This window comes from Pogoniulus pusillus, chromosome 7, assembly GCF_015220805.1.
Source record: "Pogoniulus pusillus isolate bPogPus1 chromosome 7, bPogPus1.pri, whole genome shotgun sequence".
In the NCBI taxonomy this organism is placed as follows: domain Eukaryota; kingdom Metazoa; phylum Chordata; class Aves; order Piciformes; family Lybiidae; genus Pogoniulus; species Pogoniulus pusillus.
Genome location: NC_087270.1, coordinates 39,887,984 through 39,908,683, shown reverse-complemented (window position 1 = coordinate 39,908,683; position 20,700 = coordinate 39,887,984). Strand labels below are relative to the sequence as shown.

The 20,700-nt window shown below is 49.3% G+C and overlaps 1 protein-coding gene and 1 long non-coding RNA gene across 7 annotated transcripts in view; both read right to left on the bottom strand.

The window, feature by feature from the left end:
* The window catches only part of MSRA (methionine sulfoxide reductase A), a 471,584-nt gene that overhangs the window by 207,850 nt on the left and 243,034 nt on the right, over positions 1 to 20,700 (bottom strand). The window lies entirely within an intron of this gene.
* Positions 4,781 to 7,859, bottom strand: LOC135177171 (uncharacterized). Its single transcript, XR_010302966.1, has 3 exons — positions 7,832 to 7,859; positions 6,922 to 6,981; positions 4,781 to 5,048 (listed from the first exon to the last, which is right to left on the bottom strand). It is a non-coding gene; the product is annotated as an uncharacterized LOC135177171 (long non-coding RNA).

Below are 20,700 nucleotides of genomic sequence, written 5' to 3'. Positions count from 1 at the left end.
CAAGGACCACCACAAGGGTAGCTACTCTTTCTTAGATGAAAAGTCATTCTTTTTACAAGTGTTCTTCTTTTTTTGGGGGGAGGAGGAGGAGGAGAGGCTTAGTTTGTTGGGTTGGTTTTTTTTTCCCTTATAGACCCTTCTGGTGTTTTGATAAGTAGCCTAAGAATATAAAAGGTATTAATGCACTTCTTTATGTCTTGAAAGATACAAAGCTAACTGTGTTCTCTCCCCACAAAGAAAGTTCTGCTTATATATTTCTATGTATACTCTTGAGAAATAAAGTAGACACAAATGCATTTTCAGAGAGTTTTTGGGCTTGATAGCACAAAATCAAAGTGAAAATGATTTCAATAACATAGCCCATAGCCTTCTCATTATGGTGGTAGGGAAGTAGCCTTTGTTAAAGGACTTACAGAGAGATGAAAATCTATTTAGACACCATTGTAAATGAAGACAATGCATTTATTTCATTGCTATGGTTACTGAGTCAAGTATGGAGTATAGAAATATGGTTCACAGGGTGGGGAGGGAGGGAAAGAAGAATGGGGGAAAATAAATGATAGGCTGCGGTAGAAATGCAGAAGGAAGATAAAAACCAAACAGGCTGCAGAGTTTAAGAAACAATTAATTGTTAGTACTTTCACAACACATTTCATATCATCTCATTGTAACCTGCTTGCAGCCAGAGCTATCTTGCTGCCTTTGCATTTACCCATCTTGTCCTTTATACTGCTGCTGGTGCAGAAGAAAAGCTTATACCTTTAATCTGTGACACTGGGGGAAAATGATGTATCACTGCAAGCCTGAAGGCTTTGTGGAGTGGCTTCTGCTGAGCACAGTGATGGGCTTTGATGGAGCTTCTCCTCCAGCAACTCTCCGGGACCTGTTTGACACAATTGGGCTGGTGGCTGTGCTAAATGATTGCTCACATCCAGCAAATAAGAGAGCAGATGATTGTTGCTAATGTCTGGGCATATCCATAAGTGTTTTCTGAGGTCATTTCTAAAATGCAGAAGCTCAGCAGGCCAAAGAGCCAGAGCATCTCCTCTGTGATATACCATTACAGCAGCCACATCTCTCCATCCAGCACACACAGAGCTGACTCACATCATCCTAGCAGGTTGTGTTCGGAATGTTCTCCACCAAAAGAGCAGATCTAGGCCAGTGAGGTGATCCAAACCCAGCAAAATCAGGGGGACAGCTAATAGAAATGGCCAACATCATACTTTATTGCTTGGAAGTATAAAGCTGTGCTTTATATATGGTCCAAACAGGCTGTTTAAAGGCTTTGGGAAGCAAAATGAAGAAAAACAATGGGTGAGACTATAAATCCCTCTCTCTTTTCTTTAATGACACATGGCTAACCATTTAATTCTACTCACTTGCTGTAAAATTGCTTGCTCCAGAGGTGCCAGTCAAATTCTATTTGGTTCACGTGAGCCTCATCAGAACTATTCAAACTTCAAGGCTAAAAATGTTGCTGTCAAACTCCTGAGCAAAGTGGATTGGGAGGCAATGGGATGACACTTTGGGACAGGATGTACTAAAGGCAAGATTAATCTACCTGACATTCTGCTGCCCTCTCCTCAAAGACAATCCAGACAAATTCAGGACAATGGTTCCAGAAACATTCTCTATCTTATTCAGGCACAGCCAGTGAGTGATTCAGCCACTTTATGAACTTGGTGTGCTTAGAAGTCTCTTTGCCATAGCCAGTTAGGAAGAGATCTGATTAATTAGGACTTAGAATTTCATCCTTGTTTTCTGATCAACACCTAGCAATGGATTATTTCCCCATATCAGATGGAATTCTTCAAATATGGGATCACAGAATAGAATAGAATCAAGCAGGTTGGAAGAGACCTCCAAACTCATCCAGCCCAACCTAGCACCCAGCCCTATCCAGTCAACCAGACCATGGCACTAAGTGCCACAGCCAGGCTTGGCTTCAACATCTCCAGGCACAGAGACTCCACCACCTCCCTGGGCAGCCCATTCCAATGCCAATCACTCTCTCTGACAACTTCCTCCTAACATCCAGCCTAGACCTCCCCTGGCACAACTTGACACTCTGTCCCCTTGTTCTATTTCTGGTTGCTTGGCAGAAGAGACCAACCCCAGCCGGCTACAGCCTCCCTTCAGGTAGTTGTAGACAGCAGACATATATATGTATACTGCTTCAAAAAAGAGCTTTTCTGGAGGCAAAGAACAGAGCCAAGAAGATCCAGGTGGAATAAAATAATCTAAATTAATACTGCTCCCACACCCCCCAGTGAGAGTGCACAGCTGTACTACAGTCAGACTTAGAAAGGGAGACAGGCTGGCTCTACCCTGTCAGTTAATACTGTGCCATAGCTTCATGACACAGTATGTTGGCATGGCTCTAGATGCAGTACTTTGGCACAGTGAGTGACAGTCATTGTCTCTGTTAGCTTTCAGAGGAACAGATTTGAAATCCCCCAAGTGAACCAAGGAGCCTGAACTTTGCTGAGACTGAACCTATTAAGGAGGTGATAGAGTTGCTGCCCCTGGAGGTCTTCAAAACAAGCCTGGATAGGACACTTAGTGCCATGGTCTGGTTGATTGGCCAGGGCTGGGTGCTAGGTTGGGCTGGGTGATATTGGAGGTCTCTTCCAACCTGGCTGATTCTATAATTCTAAATCACCAAGGGACTGCAGAAAAGGCTATCTCTTCCTCTGAAAGATGCACACAACTGAACAAGAGGGCCAGGAAAACAGGGAAGGATAGAATAAGAGTTATATTTAGGGCACTACTGCTGGACAAAACTCCTTCTATTTATTCTCTGACACAAGATGCAATTTCCAAAAGGAAATAGGAAGTGTAGATTAATGAAAAAAAAAAACATGTTTAATAGAATCATAGAATCACAGAATCAAGCAGGTTGGAAGAGACCTCCAAGTTCATCCAATCCAACCTAGCACCCAGTTCTATCCAACCAACCAGGCCATAGAATCACAGAATCAGCCAGGTTGGAAGAGAGCTCCAAGCTCAGCCAGTCCAACCTAGCACCCAGCCCTGGCCAATCAACCAGACCATGGCACTAAGTGCCCCAGCCAGGCTTGGCTGCAACACCTCCAGGGACTGGAGCAACTTTGAAACATCCTTTAATAGGGCATGACAAAGAATTACTTTGTCCTAAGGAGAGAGCTAGTTGAAAAATGAGCCATTAGAGCCTGAAAGTCCCCTGCTCTCTTGCACAAATGAGAATGAGCATTTCTTTCCCTTCCTAGATGCAGCACAAAGGAAGAGCCAACAAGAGGACTGAAAATTTTGCAAAGAGCCCAGAACAAAGTACTGAAAAACAAAGACATCCTTGGAAGGCAAACTTGATTTCCCAAAGGGGATGAGTAAGCAGTTATTTCCCTCACAGGCAAATGGTAAGCTTTCAAAGGTGTCATGCACAAAACTGCCCTTAATGAGAGCAGAGTGACTAAACCCAGGGAGGAGACTAAGAGACAGAGGAGAGATGTCATTCTGAAGAGGGGACTAATCACCAGTGGTGTGCCCCAGGGATCAGTGCTGGGCACAGTCCTGTTCAATATCTTCACTGATGATCTGGACCAGAGACTGAGTCCAGCATCAGTAAGTTTGCAGATGACACCAAGCTAGGAGCAGCTGTGGAGCTGTTGGAGGGTAGGAGAGCCCTGCAGAGGGACCTGGCCAGGCTGCATGGGTGGGCAGAGGCCAATGGGATGAGATTGAACAAGGCCAAGTGCAGGGTTATACAATTTGGCCACAACAACCCCAAGCAGTGCTACAGGCTGGGGGCAGAGTGGCTGAGAGCAGCCAGGCAGAAGAGATGCTGAGGGAGCTGGGGGTGTGCAGCCAGAGGGTTGTGGTCAATGGGGCAGAGTCAGGTTGGAGGTTTGTAACTATTGGGGTCCCACAGGGGTCAGTTCTGTTCAATATATTCATCAATGACCTGGCAGAAGGCACAGAGTGCACTGTCAGCAAATCTGCTGATGACACCAAACTGGTTGGAGTGGCTGACACACCAGAAGGCTGTGCTGCCATTCAGTGAGAAATGGACAGGCTGGAGAGTTAGGCAGGAGAAATTTAATGACATTCAACAAGGGCATGTGTAGAGTCTCACACCTGGGAAAGCACAACCCCAGGTATCAGTATAGGTTGGGGACTGACCTGTTGGAAGGCAGCAAAGGGGAAAAGGATCTGGGGGGTCCTAGTTGATGGAAGCTTGACCATGAGCCAACAATGTGTGCTTGTGGCCAGGAGGGTCAGTGTCATCCTGGGGTGTATTAGAAGGGCTGGGGCTAGTAGGTTGTGAGAGGTTCTCCTCCCCCTCTGCTTTCCCCTGGTGAGGCCACATGTGGAGTACTGCACCTAGTTCTGGGCCCCCTAGCTCAAAAGGGACATAGAACTGCTTGAGAGAGTCCAGTGCAGAGCCACAAAGATGACAAAGGGAATGGAACATCTCTCTTTTGGAGAGGGACTGAAGGAGTTGGGGCTCTTTAGCTTGGAGGACACTGAAGGGTGACCTCATAGACGTTTATAAGCATGTAAAGTGTGTGTGTCAGGAGGATGGAGGCAGAGTCTTCTCAGTGATGCCTGATGACAGGACAAGGGGCAATGGGTAGAAGCTGAGGCATAGAAAGTTTCATGTAAACATGAGGAGGAATTTTTTCACTGTGAGGGTGACAGAGCACTGGAACAGCCTGCCCAGGGAGGTTGTGAAGTCTCTCTCTCTCTGGAGATTAAGATACTCAAAACCCACCTAGACACCTTTCTGTATGATCTGGTATAGGTGATCCTTCTCTGGCAGGGGGGGTTGGACTGATCTTTTGATGTGCCTTCCAGCCCCTGACATGGTGAATACCCAGAAATAGGAGAAGCAAAGATTGGCAGCAGTTCTGGTATCACAACAAAGAGCTAATATAATCATTTTTTTTTATTGGCAGCCTCAAATGATTAAGTTGTTTAGAAGCCTCTAACACAATACAACAGCACTTCTACAGCACAGACTTAATTAAGGACATTGCAACAGACAGGTTCAAAGAGTAAATCATCACCTGAAATAAAAAGGATAATGTAAGGTTTAATTGAGCAGACAAGATGTGCTTTTCAGCTGAAAACAGACAATGAACCCTCCTTTGTGAGTGCCTCAGTTCATGGAAGTGATAAGACCTTTGGCTGATGGGTCACACAAATATTATGTACAAAAAGTACTTGGATTCCAGGAAGATGTTCCTGGTGATCAATGAAAATTAAACTATGTCTGCAACCCTACTGACTCCTTTCCTGCTTTCCAGTGTACACCATCACCTTCACAGTATCATCAGGGTTGGAAGAGACCTCACAGATCATCAAGTCCAACCCTTTACCACAGAGCTCAAGGCCAGACCATGGCACCAAGTGCCATGTCCAATCCTGCCTTGAACAGCTCCAGGGACGGCGACTCCACCACCTCCCCGGGCAGCCCATTCCAGTGTCCAATGACTCTCTCAGGGAAGAACTTTCTCCTCACCTCCAGCCTAAATCTCCCCTGGCACAGCCTGAGGCTGTGTCCTCTTGTTCTGGTGCTGGCCACCTGAGAGAAGAGAGCAACCTCCTCCTGGCCACAACCACCCCTCAGGTAGTTGCAGACAGCAATAAGGTCTCCCCTGAGCCTCCTCTTCTCCAGGCTAACCAATCCCAGCTCCCTCAGCCTCTCCTCGTAGGGCTGTGCTCAAGGCCTCTCCCCAGCCTTGTCGCCCTTCTCTGGACACGCTCAAGCATCTCAATGTCCCTCCTAAACTGGGGGGCCCAGAACTGAACACAGCACTCAAGGTGTGGTCTAAGCAGTGCAGAGTACAGGGGCAGAATGACCTCCCTGCTCCTGCTGACCACACCATTCCTGATGCAGGCCAGGATGCCACTGGCTCTCTTGGCCACCTGGGCACACTGCTGGCTCATGTTCAGGCGGGTATCAATCAGCACCCCCAGATCCCTCTCTGTTTGGCTGTTCTCCAGCCACTCCAACCCCAGCCTGTATCTCTGCATAGGGGTGCATGCCTTCCAAGGATGTCTTCTCTGACCCATTCCTCTACTTTCTTGTTCCTTCACCTCCATGAAATTATAATGGCTAAAAGATTTTTGTTTCCATGTTTCCTTTTAGCTTGTGGTTCACTGGCACTCTGAAGTAGTGTAGCAATCTCAGGGGAAATATGGCAGCACGAAACAGTGTCCTCAACATGGACCCTGTGGATTTCTGGCTTCCACTAAGTCAGTAGGCTTTACACACAAGTACCATGGGAAAAAGGTTATCTAGCAGAGTTAGGCTTATCCCCTTTTCTCCTCTGTCCTACCTTTTCCATCTCCCAGAACAAAAATAGAGTCCCTGCTTTCCATACCCCAAAACACATGATATGTGCAGGACTACTAAAAACACAGATATTCAACTAGTGTTGAGGTTGGGATTTTTCTCTTTCCTTGCTCTCTTCCACCTGCACTCCACCCAGGACTTGTATTTTGTGAACTAAAAGGATGTGCTTCAGATGGCCAGTTCCAGAGGGAATGCTGCCAGGTGTACCTGCCCTGCTGTGCAATAGCAACAGAGACCTGGAGTGTTGGAAAAGGACTAACCATATGAAGTCCAATAAGGACAAGTTCAGGCTCCTCCATCTGGGGAGGAATAACAATAGGCACCAGTACAGGTTGGGGGTTGCCCTGCTGGAAAGCAGCTCTGTGGAGAAAGATCATGGAGTCCCAGTGGACAGCAAGTTCCTCATGGGCCAGCAACGTGCCTCTGTGGCCAAGAGAGTCACTAGCACCCTGAGGTGCATCAGGAGAAGAGTGGCCAGCAGGTCTAAGGAGGTTCTTCTACCCTTTTACACTGCCCTACAGAGACCACACCTGGAATACTGTGTCCAGTTTTGGGCTCCCTAGTTCAAGAGAGACAAAGACCTGCTGGAAGAGAGTCCACCACAGAGCCATGAGGATGATTGGCAGGCTTGAGCATCTCCCCTGTGGAAAGAAATTGAGAAACCAGGGACTGTTTAGTCTGGAAGAGAGAAGACTCAGAGGAGACCTTATCCACATATACAATAGCTGAAGAGTCAAGTGGACGAGGCCAATCTCTTCTCAGCGGTCAGCAGCAACAAGACAAGGAGCAATGGATACAAACTGGAACACATAAAGTTTCACCTCAACATGAGGAGAAACATCTTTAAGGGTGAAGGAACACTGGAACAGGCTACCCAGAGAGGTTGTGGAGTCTCCTTCTCTGGAGACTTTCAAAACCTGCCTAGTCCTGTTCAGACTACCCTAGGTGATCCTGCTTTGGCAGGGCAGGACTCGACCTCTGGAGGTCCCCTCCAACCTCTAACACTCTGTGATTCTAGACAACCAGATGGCCTGGGTTTAGTCCTGCCCTTTCTACAGTTTTACAAGTGAGCAGAAAGAAGCAGCTAAACAGAAAGGATCAGAGGATGTCAGGGGCTGGGAGGGACCTGAAGAGATCATCAAGTACAACCTCCTCTGCCAGAGCAGGGCTACACAATCTAGCTTAGATCACAGAGGAATGCATCCAAATGAGCCTTGGAAGTCTCCAGAGAAGGAGGCTCACAGCCTCTCTGGGCAGCCTGTGCCAGTGTTTTGTGACCCTTACAGTAAAGAAGTCCCCCCTTGCGTTGAGGTGGAACCTCCTGTGCTGCAACTTACACCCATTGCTGCTTGTCCTGTGGATCTCAGCCAGCACCCATAGGTAATCTTAGAGTGAGCATCAATTCTCTATCCTGCCTAACCGGGGGGCCACCAGGCCCCCCGGCCTCTGATCCCCTCCACCATTCACCCAGTGTGCACCAAGGGCACTCACCAGTGATGACACGAGGAGGATCCCTCTGCCCAGTTGGGCAAGCTTGGGGCTTCTGTCTTTCCTGGGGCTGATTATAAAGGGGAGTGGACAGGGAGGGCAAAGTGGCCACACCTGAGGTGGGAGGAGACTCCAATTGAACCCAGGTGCTCTGAGTTTGGGGGGAAAAAGGGCAAAATGGAGTGGGTGGGGTGGAAAATGGGTAGATATGGTGTTCCAGTGTGATCTGGTCTGTTTGGTAAGTCAGTGACACCCTTAACAAAAGTGAATCTTGTGTTCTGTATGGATTTCATCCTGGGTTTCAGCCATGTCATTCCACAACCAGGCTGCAGTTGTGGCCCACAGCCCATGACAGCCATGACCACAAGAAGGTCACCTGGGAGCCTCCTCTGCTCCAGCCTGCACAGCCCCAACTCTTTTAGTCTGTGCTCACAGCAGAGCTGCTGCAGCCCTCTGAGCATCCTCCTGGCCCTGCTCTGGAATGACTTCAGTGGCAGGAGAGTCCCCTGAAGGCTCCTGGCGTGGTCACTGGCAAGCCTGGCACAAAAGTTACCCAACAGCACAACATTAAACTCTGAAGTCTGTTGCAGAGCAAAGTTAATCTTTAAACAGATATAGATAGTTGAGTTCCCTCTTCCTCCTCCCTCTACCCCCTTAGCCCCCCAAACACTGGGTCTGGCAGTTATTCTGATCCCTGGAGTTTGATGCATGTTTGATTCACAGACTGCAGTATGCCTGCACCAGATGGCCCCGAGTTAATGAACACCAACTCATCACTTTTACTCACGAGGGAAATGTGCAGCTCAGCCTGATTTGTGCTCGACAACTAAAAATATTTTAGTATTTTTAGTGAGCATTTTACTGGTACAAAATGGCATTTGAGGAAAGCATCAAAAAGAACACAGCCTACCCAACAAATGGACTTCCACAGATGAAGAGCAGTGCTGCTGCCTTCCCCCTTTTCTCAGCAGATCCTAGCTAACATATTCCCAGCACTTAAAGCTGCAACACTGCTGCTGCCTTTCCCCCTTCTCATCATAGAACCAAGCAGGTTGGAAGAGACCTCCAAGCTCAGCCAGTCCAACCTAGCACCCAGCCCTGGCCAATCAACCAGACCATGGCACTAAGTGCCTCAACCAGGCTTGGCTTCAACACCTCCAGGGATGGCTTGGATTTGATGGCAGCCAGGAAGAAAGGGATGTGGGGGCAGTGTTAGAGATTAGGCTGTACATGAGGCAGCAGTGTGCCCGGGTGGGCAGCAGAGCCAATGACATCCTGGGCTGGATCAGGAACAGTGTGGCCCAGCAGGATAAGGGAGGTTAATCTACACCAGGATTCAGCACTGCTCAGGCCACCCCTTGAGTGCTGTGTCCAGTTCTGGGCTCCTCAATTCAAGAGAGATGTTGAGGTGCTGGAAGGTGTCCAGAGAAGGGCGACAAAGCTGGGGAGGGGCCTGGAGCACAAATCCTATGAGGAGAGGCTGAGGGAGCTGGGGGTGTGCAGCCTGCAGCAGAGGAGGCTCAGGGCAGAGCTCATTGCTGTCTACAACTCCCTGAAGGGAGGCTGTAGCCAGGTGGGGTTGGGCTCTGCTGCCAGGGAAGCAGCGACAGAAGAAGGGGACAGAGTGTCAAGTTGTGGCAGGGGAGGTCTAGGCTGGATGTGAGGAGGAAGTTGTTGGCAGAGAGAGTGATTGGCACTGGAATGGGCTGCCCAGGGAGGTGGTGGAGTCTCTGTGGCTGGAGGTGTTGAAGCCAAGCCTGGATGAGGCACTTAGTGTCATGGTCTGGTTGATTGGCCAGGGCTGGGTGCTAGGTTGGCCTGGCTGAGCTTGGAGCTCTCTTCCAGCCTGGTTGATCCTATGATTCTATGACATGTAATGAAACCATGCAGTTAACTGGACACTTGTTAGAGGCATTATATACCAATGTGAATATTCAGTACTTAGATGGGTGTTTGCTGCCAGTCTTCCACTGCAGTGATGCAGTTTCTCTACCCATAGATCCTAACCCACAAAGAACAGACCAGAATAAATGAAGCACTGAGAAGAAAGTAACACACTAACTCTAACTCTTTACACCACATTCATCAAGAAGGAAGCTGGCCAAGCCAGGTCACATAGGAATGACTCCCAGATGCCATGGATAAACTACTCAGAGATGGGCATCTGGGACTTTCAGCTGCCAAAGTCATGCCAGCAGTAGGCACCTGCCAAACCAATCTACTGGAGGCTGAACACATTTTCCTTCCCCTCCCAAAAGGAAGAGGCAGTGCCAGGAGGGAGTATTACTGTGTAATGACTTATTTCTTATCAAAGAGGAAGACAAATACACCCTGGGTGCAGTGCCAGCTCCATAGCAGTATTCCACAGAGCATGTGGAGTGCCTGCTTGACAGCCTATTTACCTCTCTAGCTACACATTTTCTCATCTCCATTATACATCTGTGGTCAAGTTATTAGTTAATGAATAGGAAAGTACCAGTACAGCTCCACCTTGTGCAAAGATCACTGTCAAGCACAACATTTTCAATGGCTGAGCTGACAAAGAGAGAAAAAAACCCTAGAGGACATTGAGAAGCCACTGTGGGCTCCTAAACCTGAGTGAAACACCCACCAGGGTTCCAGACAGAGGATTACAGGATCCCAGGCTCACAGGATGTTAGGGGTTAGGAGGGACCCAAGGAGATCATTGAGTCCAATCCCCCTGCCAGAGCAGGGCAATACTAACACAGATCACAGAGGTTCCCTGGAGCTGTTTAAAAGGAGAGTGGATGAGGCACTTAGTGCTATGGTTTAGTTAATTAGAGGGTGTTAGGTGATAGGTTGGACTGGATGATCTCGAAGGTCTTTTCCAACCTGCTCAATTCTCTGATTCTGGTTTGCTTCTGTATGGTTAATTAACAAACAAACTTTTTCAGCAGCTTGAATTTAGGAAGCTCAAATTACTGCCTTGCACTGCAGCTGTAATGCCAATTTATTGGTGATGGTATGAAAGGTGCTGTGAAGTCACTAATGTTTCACAAGCACTACTTTTAGTATCTCAGAGAGCAGTACTGCTGCTGCACCAGTGTAGCTTTAGAAATCTCAGCACTTCATTTTAAGGCAGAGTTCACTATTCACCTTACAGTCTGAGAATCAACCAGGCTGGAAGAGACCTCCAAGCTCAGCCAGCCCAACCTAGCACCCAGCCCCATCCAAGCAACCAGACCATGGCACTAAGTGCCCCAGCCAGGCTTGGCTTCAACACCTCCAGGCTCAGAGACTCCACCACCTCCCTGGGCAGCCCATTCCAATGCCAATCACTCTCTCTGACAACAACTTCCTAACAACATCCAGCCTAGACCTCCCCTGCCACAACTTGACACTCTGTCCCCTTCTTCTGTTGCTGCTTGCCTGGCAGCAGAGCCAAACCCCACCTGGCTACAGCCTCCCTTCAGGTAGCTGCAGACAGCAATGAGCTCTGCCCTGAGCCTCCTCTGCTGCAGGCTGCACACCCCCAGCTCCCTCAGCCTCTCCTCACAGGGCTCTGCTCCAGGCCCTTCCCCAGCCTTGCTGCCCTTCTCCAAACACCTTCCAGCACCTCAACATCTCTCTTGAGTTGAGGAGCCCAGAACTGGACACAGCACTCAAGGGGTAGCCTGCCCAGTGCTGAGTCCAGGAGCAGAAGAACCTCCCTTGTCCTGTGAGAATGTTTGACTGTTCTCATTCTTCTCTTACTCAAGTCCCTCTTAAAACCAAGCTAAGGAAACAAATAACCTTTTAGACTCTGCCATGCACCATTAAAAACAGGCCTGCTGCACTCCCCATGCATAATTCATTCTCTCCCTGTATTTCCAGTCAAGATGTCTTCACTTTGCAAGTGTAAAGTGACAATTCTTGCAGATTGGGGAACTAATCTTTTACATCTGTTACAAGCTAGCAGACATCATTTGGCAAGTGTTAAAAAAATCCCATCTAGGACCAGGAATACAGCCTTTTGTTTGCTTAGGAGCATCCACGAACTGAAAGTGGAAGAGGGAAAGAGAAACAGAAAGGTGACTTGGAGGTTCCTTCCTTCTCACAGAGGTAGTCTCATTTCCCAGCTGATTATCTCTCTATTTTCTCTGTGTATTCCATCATCCTCATTTTTCACTCCCTTCTTTTTCACATGCATCATTTCCCTGCCTCACCTTGTTTTGCAAATATTGATCTTAAAATCTGTGGTTTTCTTTTTGACATTGACATCTGAGCCATCTTCATCATCAAAACTCTGAATAAGCTTCAATGCCCTTCCTGCTCAGGCTGCCTGTGCCCTGTTCTCATAGCCTGACTCACAGAATCAGAGAATCAGTCAGGGTTGCAAGGGACCACAAGGGTCATCTAATTCCAACCCCCCTGCCATGCCCAGGGACACCCTACCCTAGAGCAGGCTGCACACAGCCTCACACAGCCTGGCCTCAAACACCTCCAGCCATGGGGCCTCAACCACCTCCCTGGGCAACCCAGTCCAGCCTCTCACCACTCTCCTGCTCAACAACTTCCTCCTCACCTCCACTCTCACTCTCCCCACCTCCAGCTTTGCTCCATTCCCCCAACTCCTGACAGCCTCAAAAGTCTCTCCCCAGCTTTTTTGTAGCCCCCTTCAGATCCTGGAAGGCCACAAGAAGGTCACCTGGGAGCCTCCTCTGCTCCAGCCTGCACAGCCCCAACTCTTTCAGGCTGTGCTCACAGCAGAGCTGCTGCAGCCCTCACAGCATCCTCCTGGCCCTGCTCTGGACACACTCCAGCATCTCCACATCCCTCTTGTCCCAGGGGCTCCAGAACTGGATGCAGGACTCCAGGTGGGGTCTCAGCAGAGCACAGTAGAGGGGCAGAATCCCCTCCCTGGCCCTGCTGGCCACACTGCTGCTGCAGCCCAGGCTCTGCTTGGCTTTCTGGGCTGCAAGTGCACACTGCTGGCTCCTGTTGAGCTTCTCCTCCAGCAGCAGCCCCAAGTCCCTCTCCTCAGGGCTGCTCTCCAGACACTCACTGCCCAGCCTGCATTTCTGCTTGGCATTGCCCTGACCCAGCTGCAGGACCTTGCTCTTGGTCTTGTTGAACTTACTGAGCTTGGCTTGTGCCCACCTCTGCAGCCTGTGCAGGTCCCTCTGGATGGATCCCTGCCCTCCAACCTGGCTGCTGCACCACACAGCTTGGTGTGGGCAGCAAACTTGCTGAGGCTGCACTCAGTGCCTCTGTCCATGGCACCCACAGAGATGTTGAACAAGACAGGTCCCAGGACTGACCCCTAAGGGACTCCACTTGACACTGGCCTCCACTTTGCAATGGACTCATTGCCTGCCCCTCTTTGCATGCAACCATCAAGCCAGTTCTTTATGCCTGTAGTGGTGCTCCCACCAAACCCATGTGTCACCAGCTTGCAGACCAGGACACGAGACCAGGACTTCTCAAGCCTCACCCCATCTATGTTCATTGTCTCCCTGCTCTTCCCACTAGCCCACTCTTTTCCATCAGCCTATTTCAGTCTCTGTTCCTGCCTTCATTTCCCATCTACCTAATTTAGCTCTGTTCTTTTAAGTCTTATTAGCTGTGCATCAGGAGTGCGAGGAGCAATGCTGTCATAACAAGGAGAGGGAGAGCTCCTAGGCCCACTTTACACAGTGATTTAGCAGGGTGAGAAGCACCTTGCTGCATACTAATGCTGTTTTAATAATGCTGCCCAAACACCCTGGTGACTGTGCTAACAGTATGTGGGCTCTGAGTAAGCTGGGAATGTGATTTGTGTGCACATGAGGAGTTCAGATAATGGGAGAATGCACATTTGGACTGAGTTTGCTGCAAGCAGTAATATCACCCACACTCAACTCTTCTCTGTGTTCCGGTTATGTATTTTCTCCAACTGCAAGGGGAGAAATTGTTTATGATGAGGGTGCTGAAACACAGGCATGAGATGTCTGGAGAGGTGGTAGATGTCCCATCCTGGGAAATATTCCATATCAAGCTGAAAGAGACCTCCAAGCTGGAAGAGAGCTCCAAGCTCAGCCAGTCCAACCTAGCACCCAGCCCTGGACAATCAACCAGACCATGGCACTAAGTGCCCCAGCCAGGCTTGGCTTCAACACCTCCAGGCACAGAGACTCCACCACCTCCCTGGGCAGCCCATTCCAATGCCAATCACTCTCTCTGTCAACAACTTCCTCCTAACATCCAGCCTAGACCTCCCCTGGCACAACTTGAGACTCTGTCCCCTTCTTCTGTTGCTGCTTGCCTGGCAGAAGAGACCAACCCCACCTGGCTACAGCCTCCCTGCAGGGAGCTGCAGACAGCAATGAGCTCTGCCCTGAGCCTCCTCTGCTGCAGACTGCACACCCCCAGCTCCCTCAGCCTCTCCTCACAGGGCTCTGCTCCAGGCCCCTCCCCAGCCTCATTGCCCTTCTCCAAACACCTTCCAGCACCTCAACATCTCTCTTGAACGGAGGAGCCCAGAATTGGACACAGCACTCAAGGGGTGGCCTGAGCAGTGCTGAGCACAGGGGCAGAAGAACCTCCCTTGTCCTGCTGCCCACACTGCTCCTGAGCCAGCCCAGGATGCCATTGGCTCTCTTGGCCACCTGAGCACACTGCTGGCTCAGACATTTTAATCTGACAATAACATCTTTATTTTCCCAAGTGCTATCAACTTTCAGGAAAGCTCCTAGCTAACTGCTAGATGCTCATTACATGGAAGTAACATTAATTAAGCAGATATGTCAGTCACATGTCCCCATTTTCCCCTGTCTGTGTCCCAACTCTACGCTGTACACAGCACAGTACCACACAGCTCACAGCTTAATAGCACAGCACATGCAAATGTAATTGCATTACACTGTGATGATCTGAGCAAAGTCACCACATGACAAGTTGTCCCAGGATGATAGTATCTGTCCCACGTTATATTATTTGGGGAATAATAAACGTTATATGTAGGAAAATGCTGTGCCAAAACAAGCTTGGTCATCCCACAGAGCTTCTGACAGATGGCAATTCCAGCTCTATAATCAAAGCAATAATTAACCAAAGAGGTTAAAAAAAAAATAATAATCAAGCCACATTTGCAAGCCAGCTCTGCACAACAGGGATGTGCTGCAGTATTCAGCAGGGTTTTCACATGTACTGATCAGACAAGTTAAAGATGGTTATTGAAAGGAAACCTCTCGTCCTGCAGAAGGTAGCATGGATCAGTGATACCTGGGCAGGGGGTGGGCAAAGGCCAATGGGGTGAGATTGAACAAGGCCAAGTGCAGGGTGCTACAATTTGGCCATAAAAACCCCAAGCAGCACTACAGGCTGGGGACAGAGTGGCTGAGAGCAGCCAGGCAAAGAGGGAGCTGGGGGTGCTGGCAGATAGTAGCTGAAGATGAGGCAGCAGTGCCCAGGTGGGCAGCAGAGCCAATGGCATCCTGGGCTGGCTCAGGAGCAGTGTGGGCAGCAGGACAAGGGAGGTTCTTGTGCCCCTGTGCTCAGCACTGCTCAGGCCACCCCTTGAGTGCTGTGTCCAGTTCTGGGCTCCTCAGTTCAAGAGAGATGTTGAGGTGCTGGAAGGTGTCCAGAGAAGGGCAGCAAGGCTGGGGAGGGGCCTGGAGCACAGCCCTGTGAGGAGAGGCTGAGGGAGCTGGGGGGGTGCAGCCTGCAGAAGAGGAGGCTCAGGGCAGAGCTCATTGCTGTCTGCAGCTGCCTGAAGGGAGGCTGTAGCCAGGTGGGGTTGGGCTCTGCTGCCAGGCAAGCAGCAACAGAAGAAGGGGTCAGAGTGTCAAGTTGTGGCAGGATAGGTCTAGGCTGGATGTTAGGAGGAAGTTCCTGGCAGAGAGAGTGATTGGCATCGGAATGGGCTGCCCAGGAGGTGGTGGAGTCTCTGTGCCTGGAGGTGTTGAAGCCAAGCCTGGCTGGGGCACTTAGTGCCATGGTCTGGTTGATTGGCCAGGGCTGGGTGCTAGGTTGGGCTGGCTGAGCTTGGAGCTCTCTTCTAACCTGCTTGATTCTATGATCCTATGATCTAGCCCTTATTTCAAGAATTAATGTCTGTGTCAAAATGAAGCCTTAAAGTAGAAATGAAGCTGTGCCTGACAGATCTAACCCCCCTACTGCATCTCTTCACTGAATATTTGGCAGTTTCCAACATGAGTGTAGCCTTTTTTATTCCACTCATTCAGTGTCTGTGATATTGCAGCATTTCACCTGTTTGTGATTTGCACTGCCTCTAAATTGACTGCTGAAATAAACTCTAAATCCATCATTTAGTGAACTGTCAGGATCATCAAGACAGAGCTTCACTGCTGTCTGACAGCCAAGACATCTGAACTTTAAAATCAGGGCTTTTGTGTTTGAGTTGTCAGAATATTTTCACACACAGTTTGATTAACTTCTTGTTTATTGCTCACCTTCACATATCAATTATCCAGGGCTTAAATGAACTTAGGAGGCTCTCTACTGTGTTTTTGATCAGATCCACTTTTATTGCTCACCTTCACATGCCAATTAACAGAGGCTTAAATGAACTTGGGGGTCTATCTGCCTTGGGTTTGATCATAGAATCCTAGAATCAACCAGGTTGGAAGAGACCTCCAAGATCATCCAGTCCAACCTATCACCCAGCCCTAACCAATCAACTAGACCATGGCACTAATCAGATACACTTTTATGTACTTAAATGCAAGGTCTTGTAATGACAGGACAAGGAGTAGTGGGTTCAAACTGGCAGAGGGCAGATTCAAACTAGGTGTTAGGAAGAACTGCTTTACAGTGAGGGTGGTGAAACACTGGCACAGGTTGCCCAGGGAGGCTGTGGATGCTCCCTCCCTGGAGGTGTTCAAGGCTAGGCTGGATGAAGGCTTGAGCGACCTGCTCTAATGGGAGGTGTCCCTGCCTATGGCAGGGGGTTGGAACTGGCTGAGCTTTGAGCTCCCTTCCAACCTAAACCATTCTATGATTCTATGAAATGGTAAAGGAGACTGGTGAATCATAGCATCAACCAGGTTGGAAGAGACCTCCAAGATCATCCAGTCCAATCTATCCAACCTACCCTACCAGTGCGACCTATCCAACCAAGATTGTCCAGTCCAGCCTATCCAATCTATCCATCCAGTCCAACATATCCAACCAAGTTCATCCAGTCCAACCTATCCAACCTATCCATCCAGTCCAACATATCCAACCAAGATCATCCAGTCCAACCTATCCAACCTATCCATCCAGTCCAACATATCCAACCAAGATCATCCAGTCCAACCTATTCAACCTATCCATCCAGTCCAATCTATTCGAGCAAGATCATTCAATCCAACCTATTCAACCAAGATCATCCAGTCCAACCTATCCAACCTATCCATCCAGTCCAACATATCCAACCAAGATTATCCAGTCCAATCTATCCAACCTATCCATCCAGTCCAACATATCCAACCAAGATTATCCAGTCCAATCTATCCAACCAAGATCATCCAGTCCAACCTATCCAACCAAGATCATCCAGTTGAACCTATCCAACCAAGATCATCCAGTCTAATCTATCCAACCTATCCACCCAGTCCAACCTATCCAACCAAGATCATCCAGTTGAACCTATCCAACCAAGATCATCCAGTTCAACCTATCCAACCAAGATCATCCAGTCCAATCTATCCAACCTATCCATCCAGTCCAACCTATCCAAACAAGATCATCCAGTCCAGCCCTATCCAATCAACTAGACCATGGCACTAAGTGCCTCATCCAGTCTGTTCTTAAACCAACCCCCACCTGGCTACAACCTCCCTTCAGGTAGCTGTAAAGAGCAATGAGAGAGTGAAAATAAATAAAAAGACATATATATAATTACAAAATAGGGATAGGATTCATCAGCAATAATCAGCTAAGAGAAGGAGCTCCCTTCCATAATGATTATAGCACAGAAAGGGATGTGCTGAGCTTTGTTTCTCCATGGCTGTCACTAAGGTGCCAGGAGTTCCATGGTCAGTGCAAGACAGAATGACAGATGACAGACAATGCTGACCACCAGGCATCTGCAGTCTGACTGGCTGTCAGCATGTGACCCCAGGAGAGTTTGCTTTCTACCATCATGACAGCACTCTCTGGCCACAGAACTTGCTTCTCCTCTGTCCATCATGCCTTTTTTGCTCAGCAGGCTCTTCAGTCGTGACAGGACTCAAACGACTGTGAGTTGTGAAACACACGAAGCACTGTGCCACAGGGGCCCACGACTTGAATATTGATGGATAAAAAGTAATGGTTCTCTCTCAGTGAATCCATACATTCATAAATCATGGCCAAAGGACAAGGCTCAGAGGGCTGTGGTCAGTGGCATAAAGTCTAGTGGGAGGCCTGTGGCTAGTGGTGTTCCTCAGGGATCACTGCTGGGTCTAGCCATGTGTAAGATATTCATGAGCAACCTGGATGAAGGGACAAAGTGCACCCTCAGCTAGCTGAGGCAGGAGTGGCTGACACACATCAAGTCACACATCTCCCAGGCAACCACCAATAGAAAAACGGGACACAGTCTCAAGTTGTGCTGGGGGAGGTCTAGGCTGGATGTTAGGAGGAAGTTCTTCACAGAGAGAGTGATTGGCATTGGAATGGGCTGCCCAGGGAGGTGGTGGAGGCACTGTCCCTGGAGGTCTTCAAGCAAAGCCTGGCTGAGGCACTTAGTTTGACTTTGAAGCAGCACAAACCTTAGAATCACAGAATCAGTCAGGGTTGGAAGGGACCACAAGGAGCAGCCAGTTCCAACCCCCCTGCCATGCCCAGGGACACCCTACCCTAGAGCAGGCTGCACACAGCCTCACACAGCCTGGCCTTAAACACCTCCAGCCATGGGGCCTCAACCACCTCCCTGGGCAACCCAGTCCAGCCTCTCACCACTCTCATCACCAACAACTTCCTCCTCATCTCCACTCTGACTCTCCCCACGTCCAGCTTTGCTCCATTCCCCCCAGTCCTGCCACTCCCTCACAGCCTCAAAAGTCCCTCCCCAGCTTTTTTGTAGCCCACTTCAGATCCTGGAAGGCCACAAGAAGGTCACCTGGGAGCCTTCTCTGCTCCAGCCTGCACAGCCCCAACTCTTTCAGTCTGTGCTCACAGCAGAGCTGCTGCAGCCCTCTGAGCATCCTCCTGGCCCTTCTCTGGACACTCTCCAGCATCTCCACATCCCTCTTGTCCCAGGGGCTCCAGAACTGGATGCAGTACTCCAGGTGGGGTCTCAGCAGAGCACAGCAGAGGGGGAGAATCCTCTCCCTGGCCCTGCTGGCCACATTCCTCCTGCTGCAGCCTGGGCTCTGCTTGGCTTTCTGGGCTGCAAGTGCACACTGTTGGCACATCCAACACAATGAGGCAAGAGTGCAGAAGGCAGAACCAGAACAGCCAGACAGAAGAAATCCTGCAGCAAGTTCAGGGCTGCTGACAATAAAGAATTCACCAAAGGTGTAAAATTGGACTCTCTCTGCTGCATGCACATTTCAAACCCACAGCAGAAATGATACCTGACTGCCAGCACAGATCTATTTTGTGTTTTCATGCTCAAGTATTTCATTTTTTGTCTCTTCCACTGCCAGCAAATCCCAAAAGTATGAGTTGAAATGGGAAAATACACAGTGGCATTTCATTGCAGGTCACACTTGTGTATTGAACCAGCAGCATTAATAAACATTGCAGAGCTGTCTGTGGGGAAGATCTCACAGCCCCTCTGTGCTCTACCTCATTGCCTTCTCATTTGGTTTTGTCTGCTGCTTTCTGCCAGCACAAACATAGAATCATAGAATCATAGAATCAACCAGGTTGGAAGAGACCTCCAAGCTCATCCAGTCCAACCTAGCACCCAGCCCTAGCCAATCAACCAGACCATGGCACTAAGTGCCTCATCCAGGCTTTTCTTGAAGACCCCCAGGGACGGTGCCTCCACCACCTCCCTGGGCAGCCCATTCCAATGCCAATCACTCTCTCTGTGAAGAACTTCTTCCTAACATCCAGCCTATACCTACCCTGGCACAACTTGAGACTGTGTCCCCTTGTTCTATTGCTGGTTGCCTGGGAGAAGAGGCCACCCCCCACTTGGCTACAATGTCCCTTCAGGTAGTTGTAGACAGTAATAAGATCACCCCTGAGCCTCCTCTTCTGCAGTGTCAGGCATCCAGCAGGCCAGGTGATGAGATCTTTTAATGTTCACACAACAACCTGACCTCTTGCTTACCTTCACTAAAAAGCAAATAAGGATCCCAGGCTCACAGGATGTTAGGGGTTGGAAGGGACCCAAGGAGATCATCCAGTCCAACCCTCCTGCCAGAGCAGGACAATGCTATCTAACAGATCACAGAGGAACACATCCAGACAGGCCTTGAAAGGCTCCAGAGAAGGAGACTCCACAACCTCTCTGGGCAGCCTGTGCCAGTGCTCTGGGACCCTTACAGTCAAGAAGTTCCCCCTTGTGTTGAGCTGGAACCTCCTGTGCTGCAGCTTACACCCATTGCTCCTTGTCCTATCCCAGGCAGCAGTGAGCAGAGCCTGTCCCCATCTTCTCCTGACCCCCAGCCCTCAGATGCTTATAAGCATTGATTAAATCCCCTCTAAGTCTTCTCTTCTCCAGACTAAGCAGCCCCAGGTCCCTCAGCCTCTCCTCATCAGGCAGTGCTCCACTCCCCTCATCATCCTTTTAGCCCCCTGCTGGACCCTCTCCAGCAGATCCCTGTCCCTCTTCAACTGAGGAGCCCAAAACTGAACACAGCTACACCCCCACACACTCTGTTTAAAGTTTTAAATGCTAACAAGGTTCTGGATTTGATTTGCTTTTCTTTCCCAGTCAGACTGCTGACTCAATTAGCAAAACGTTGCAGTCACTGAGACCTTGTTTAATATTGTGTCCCACTAGAAAA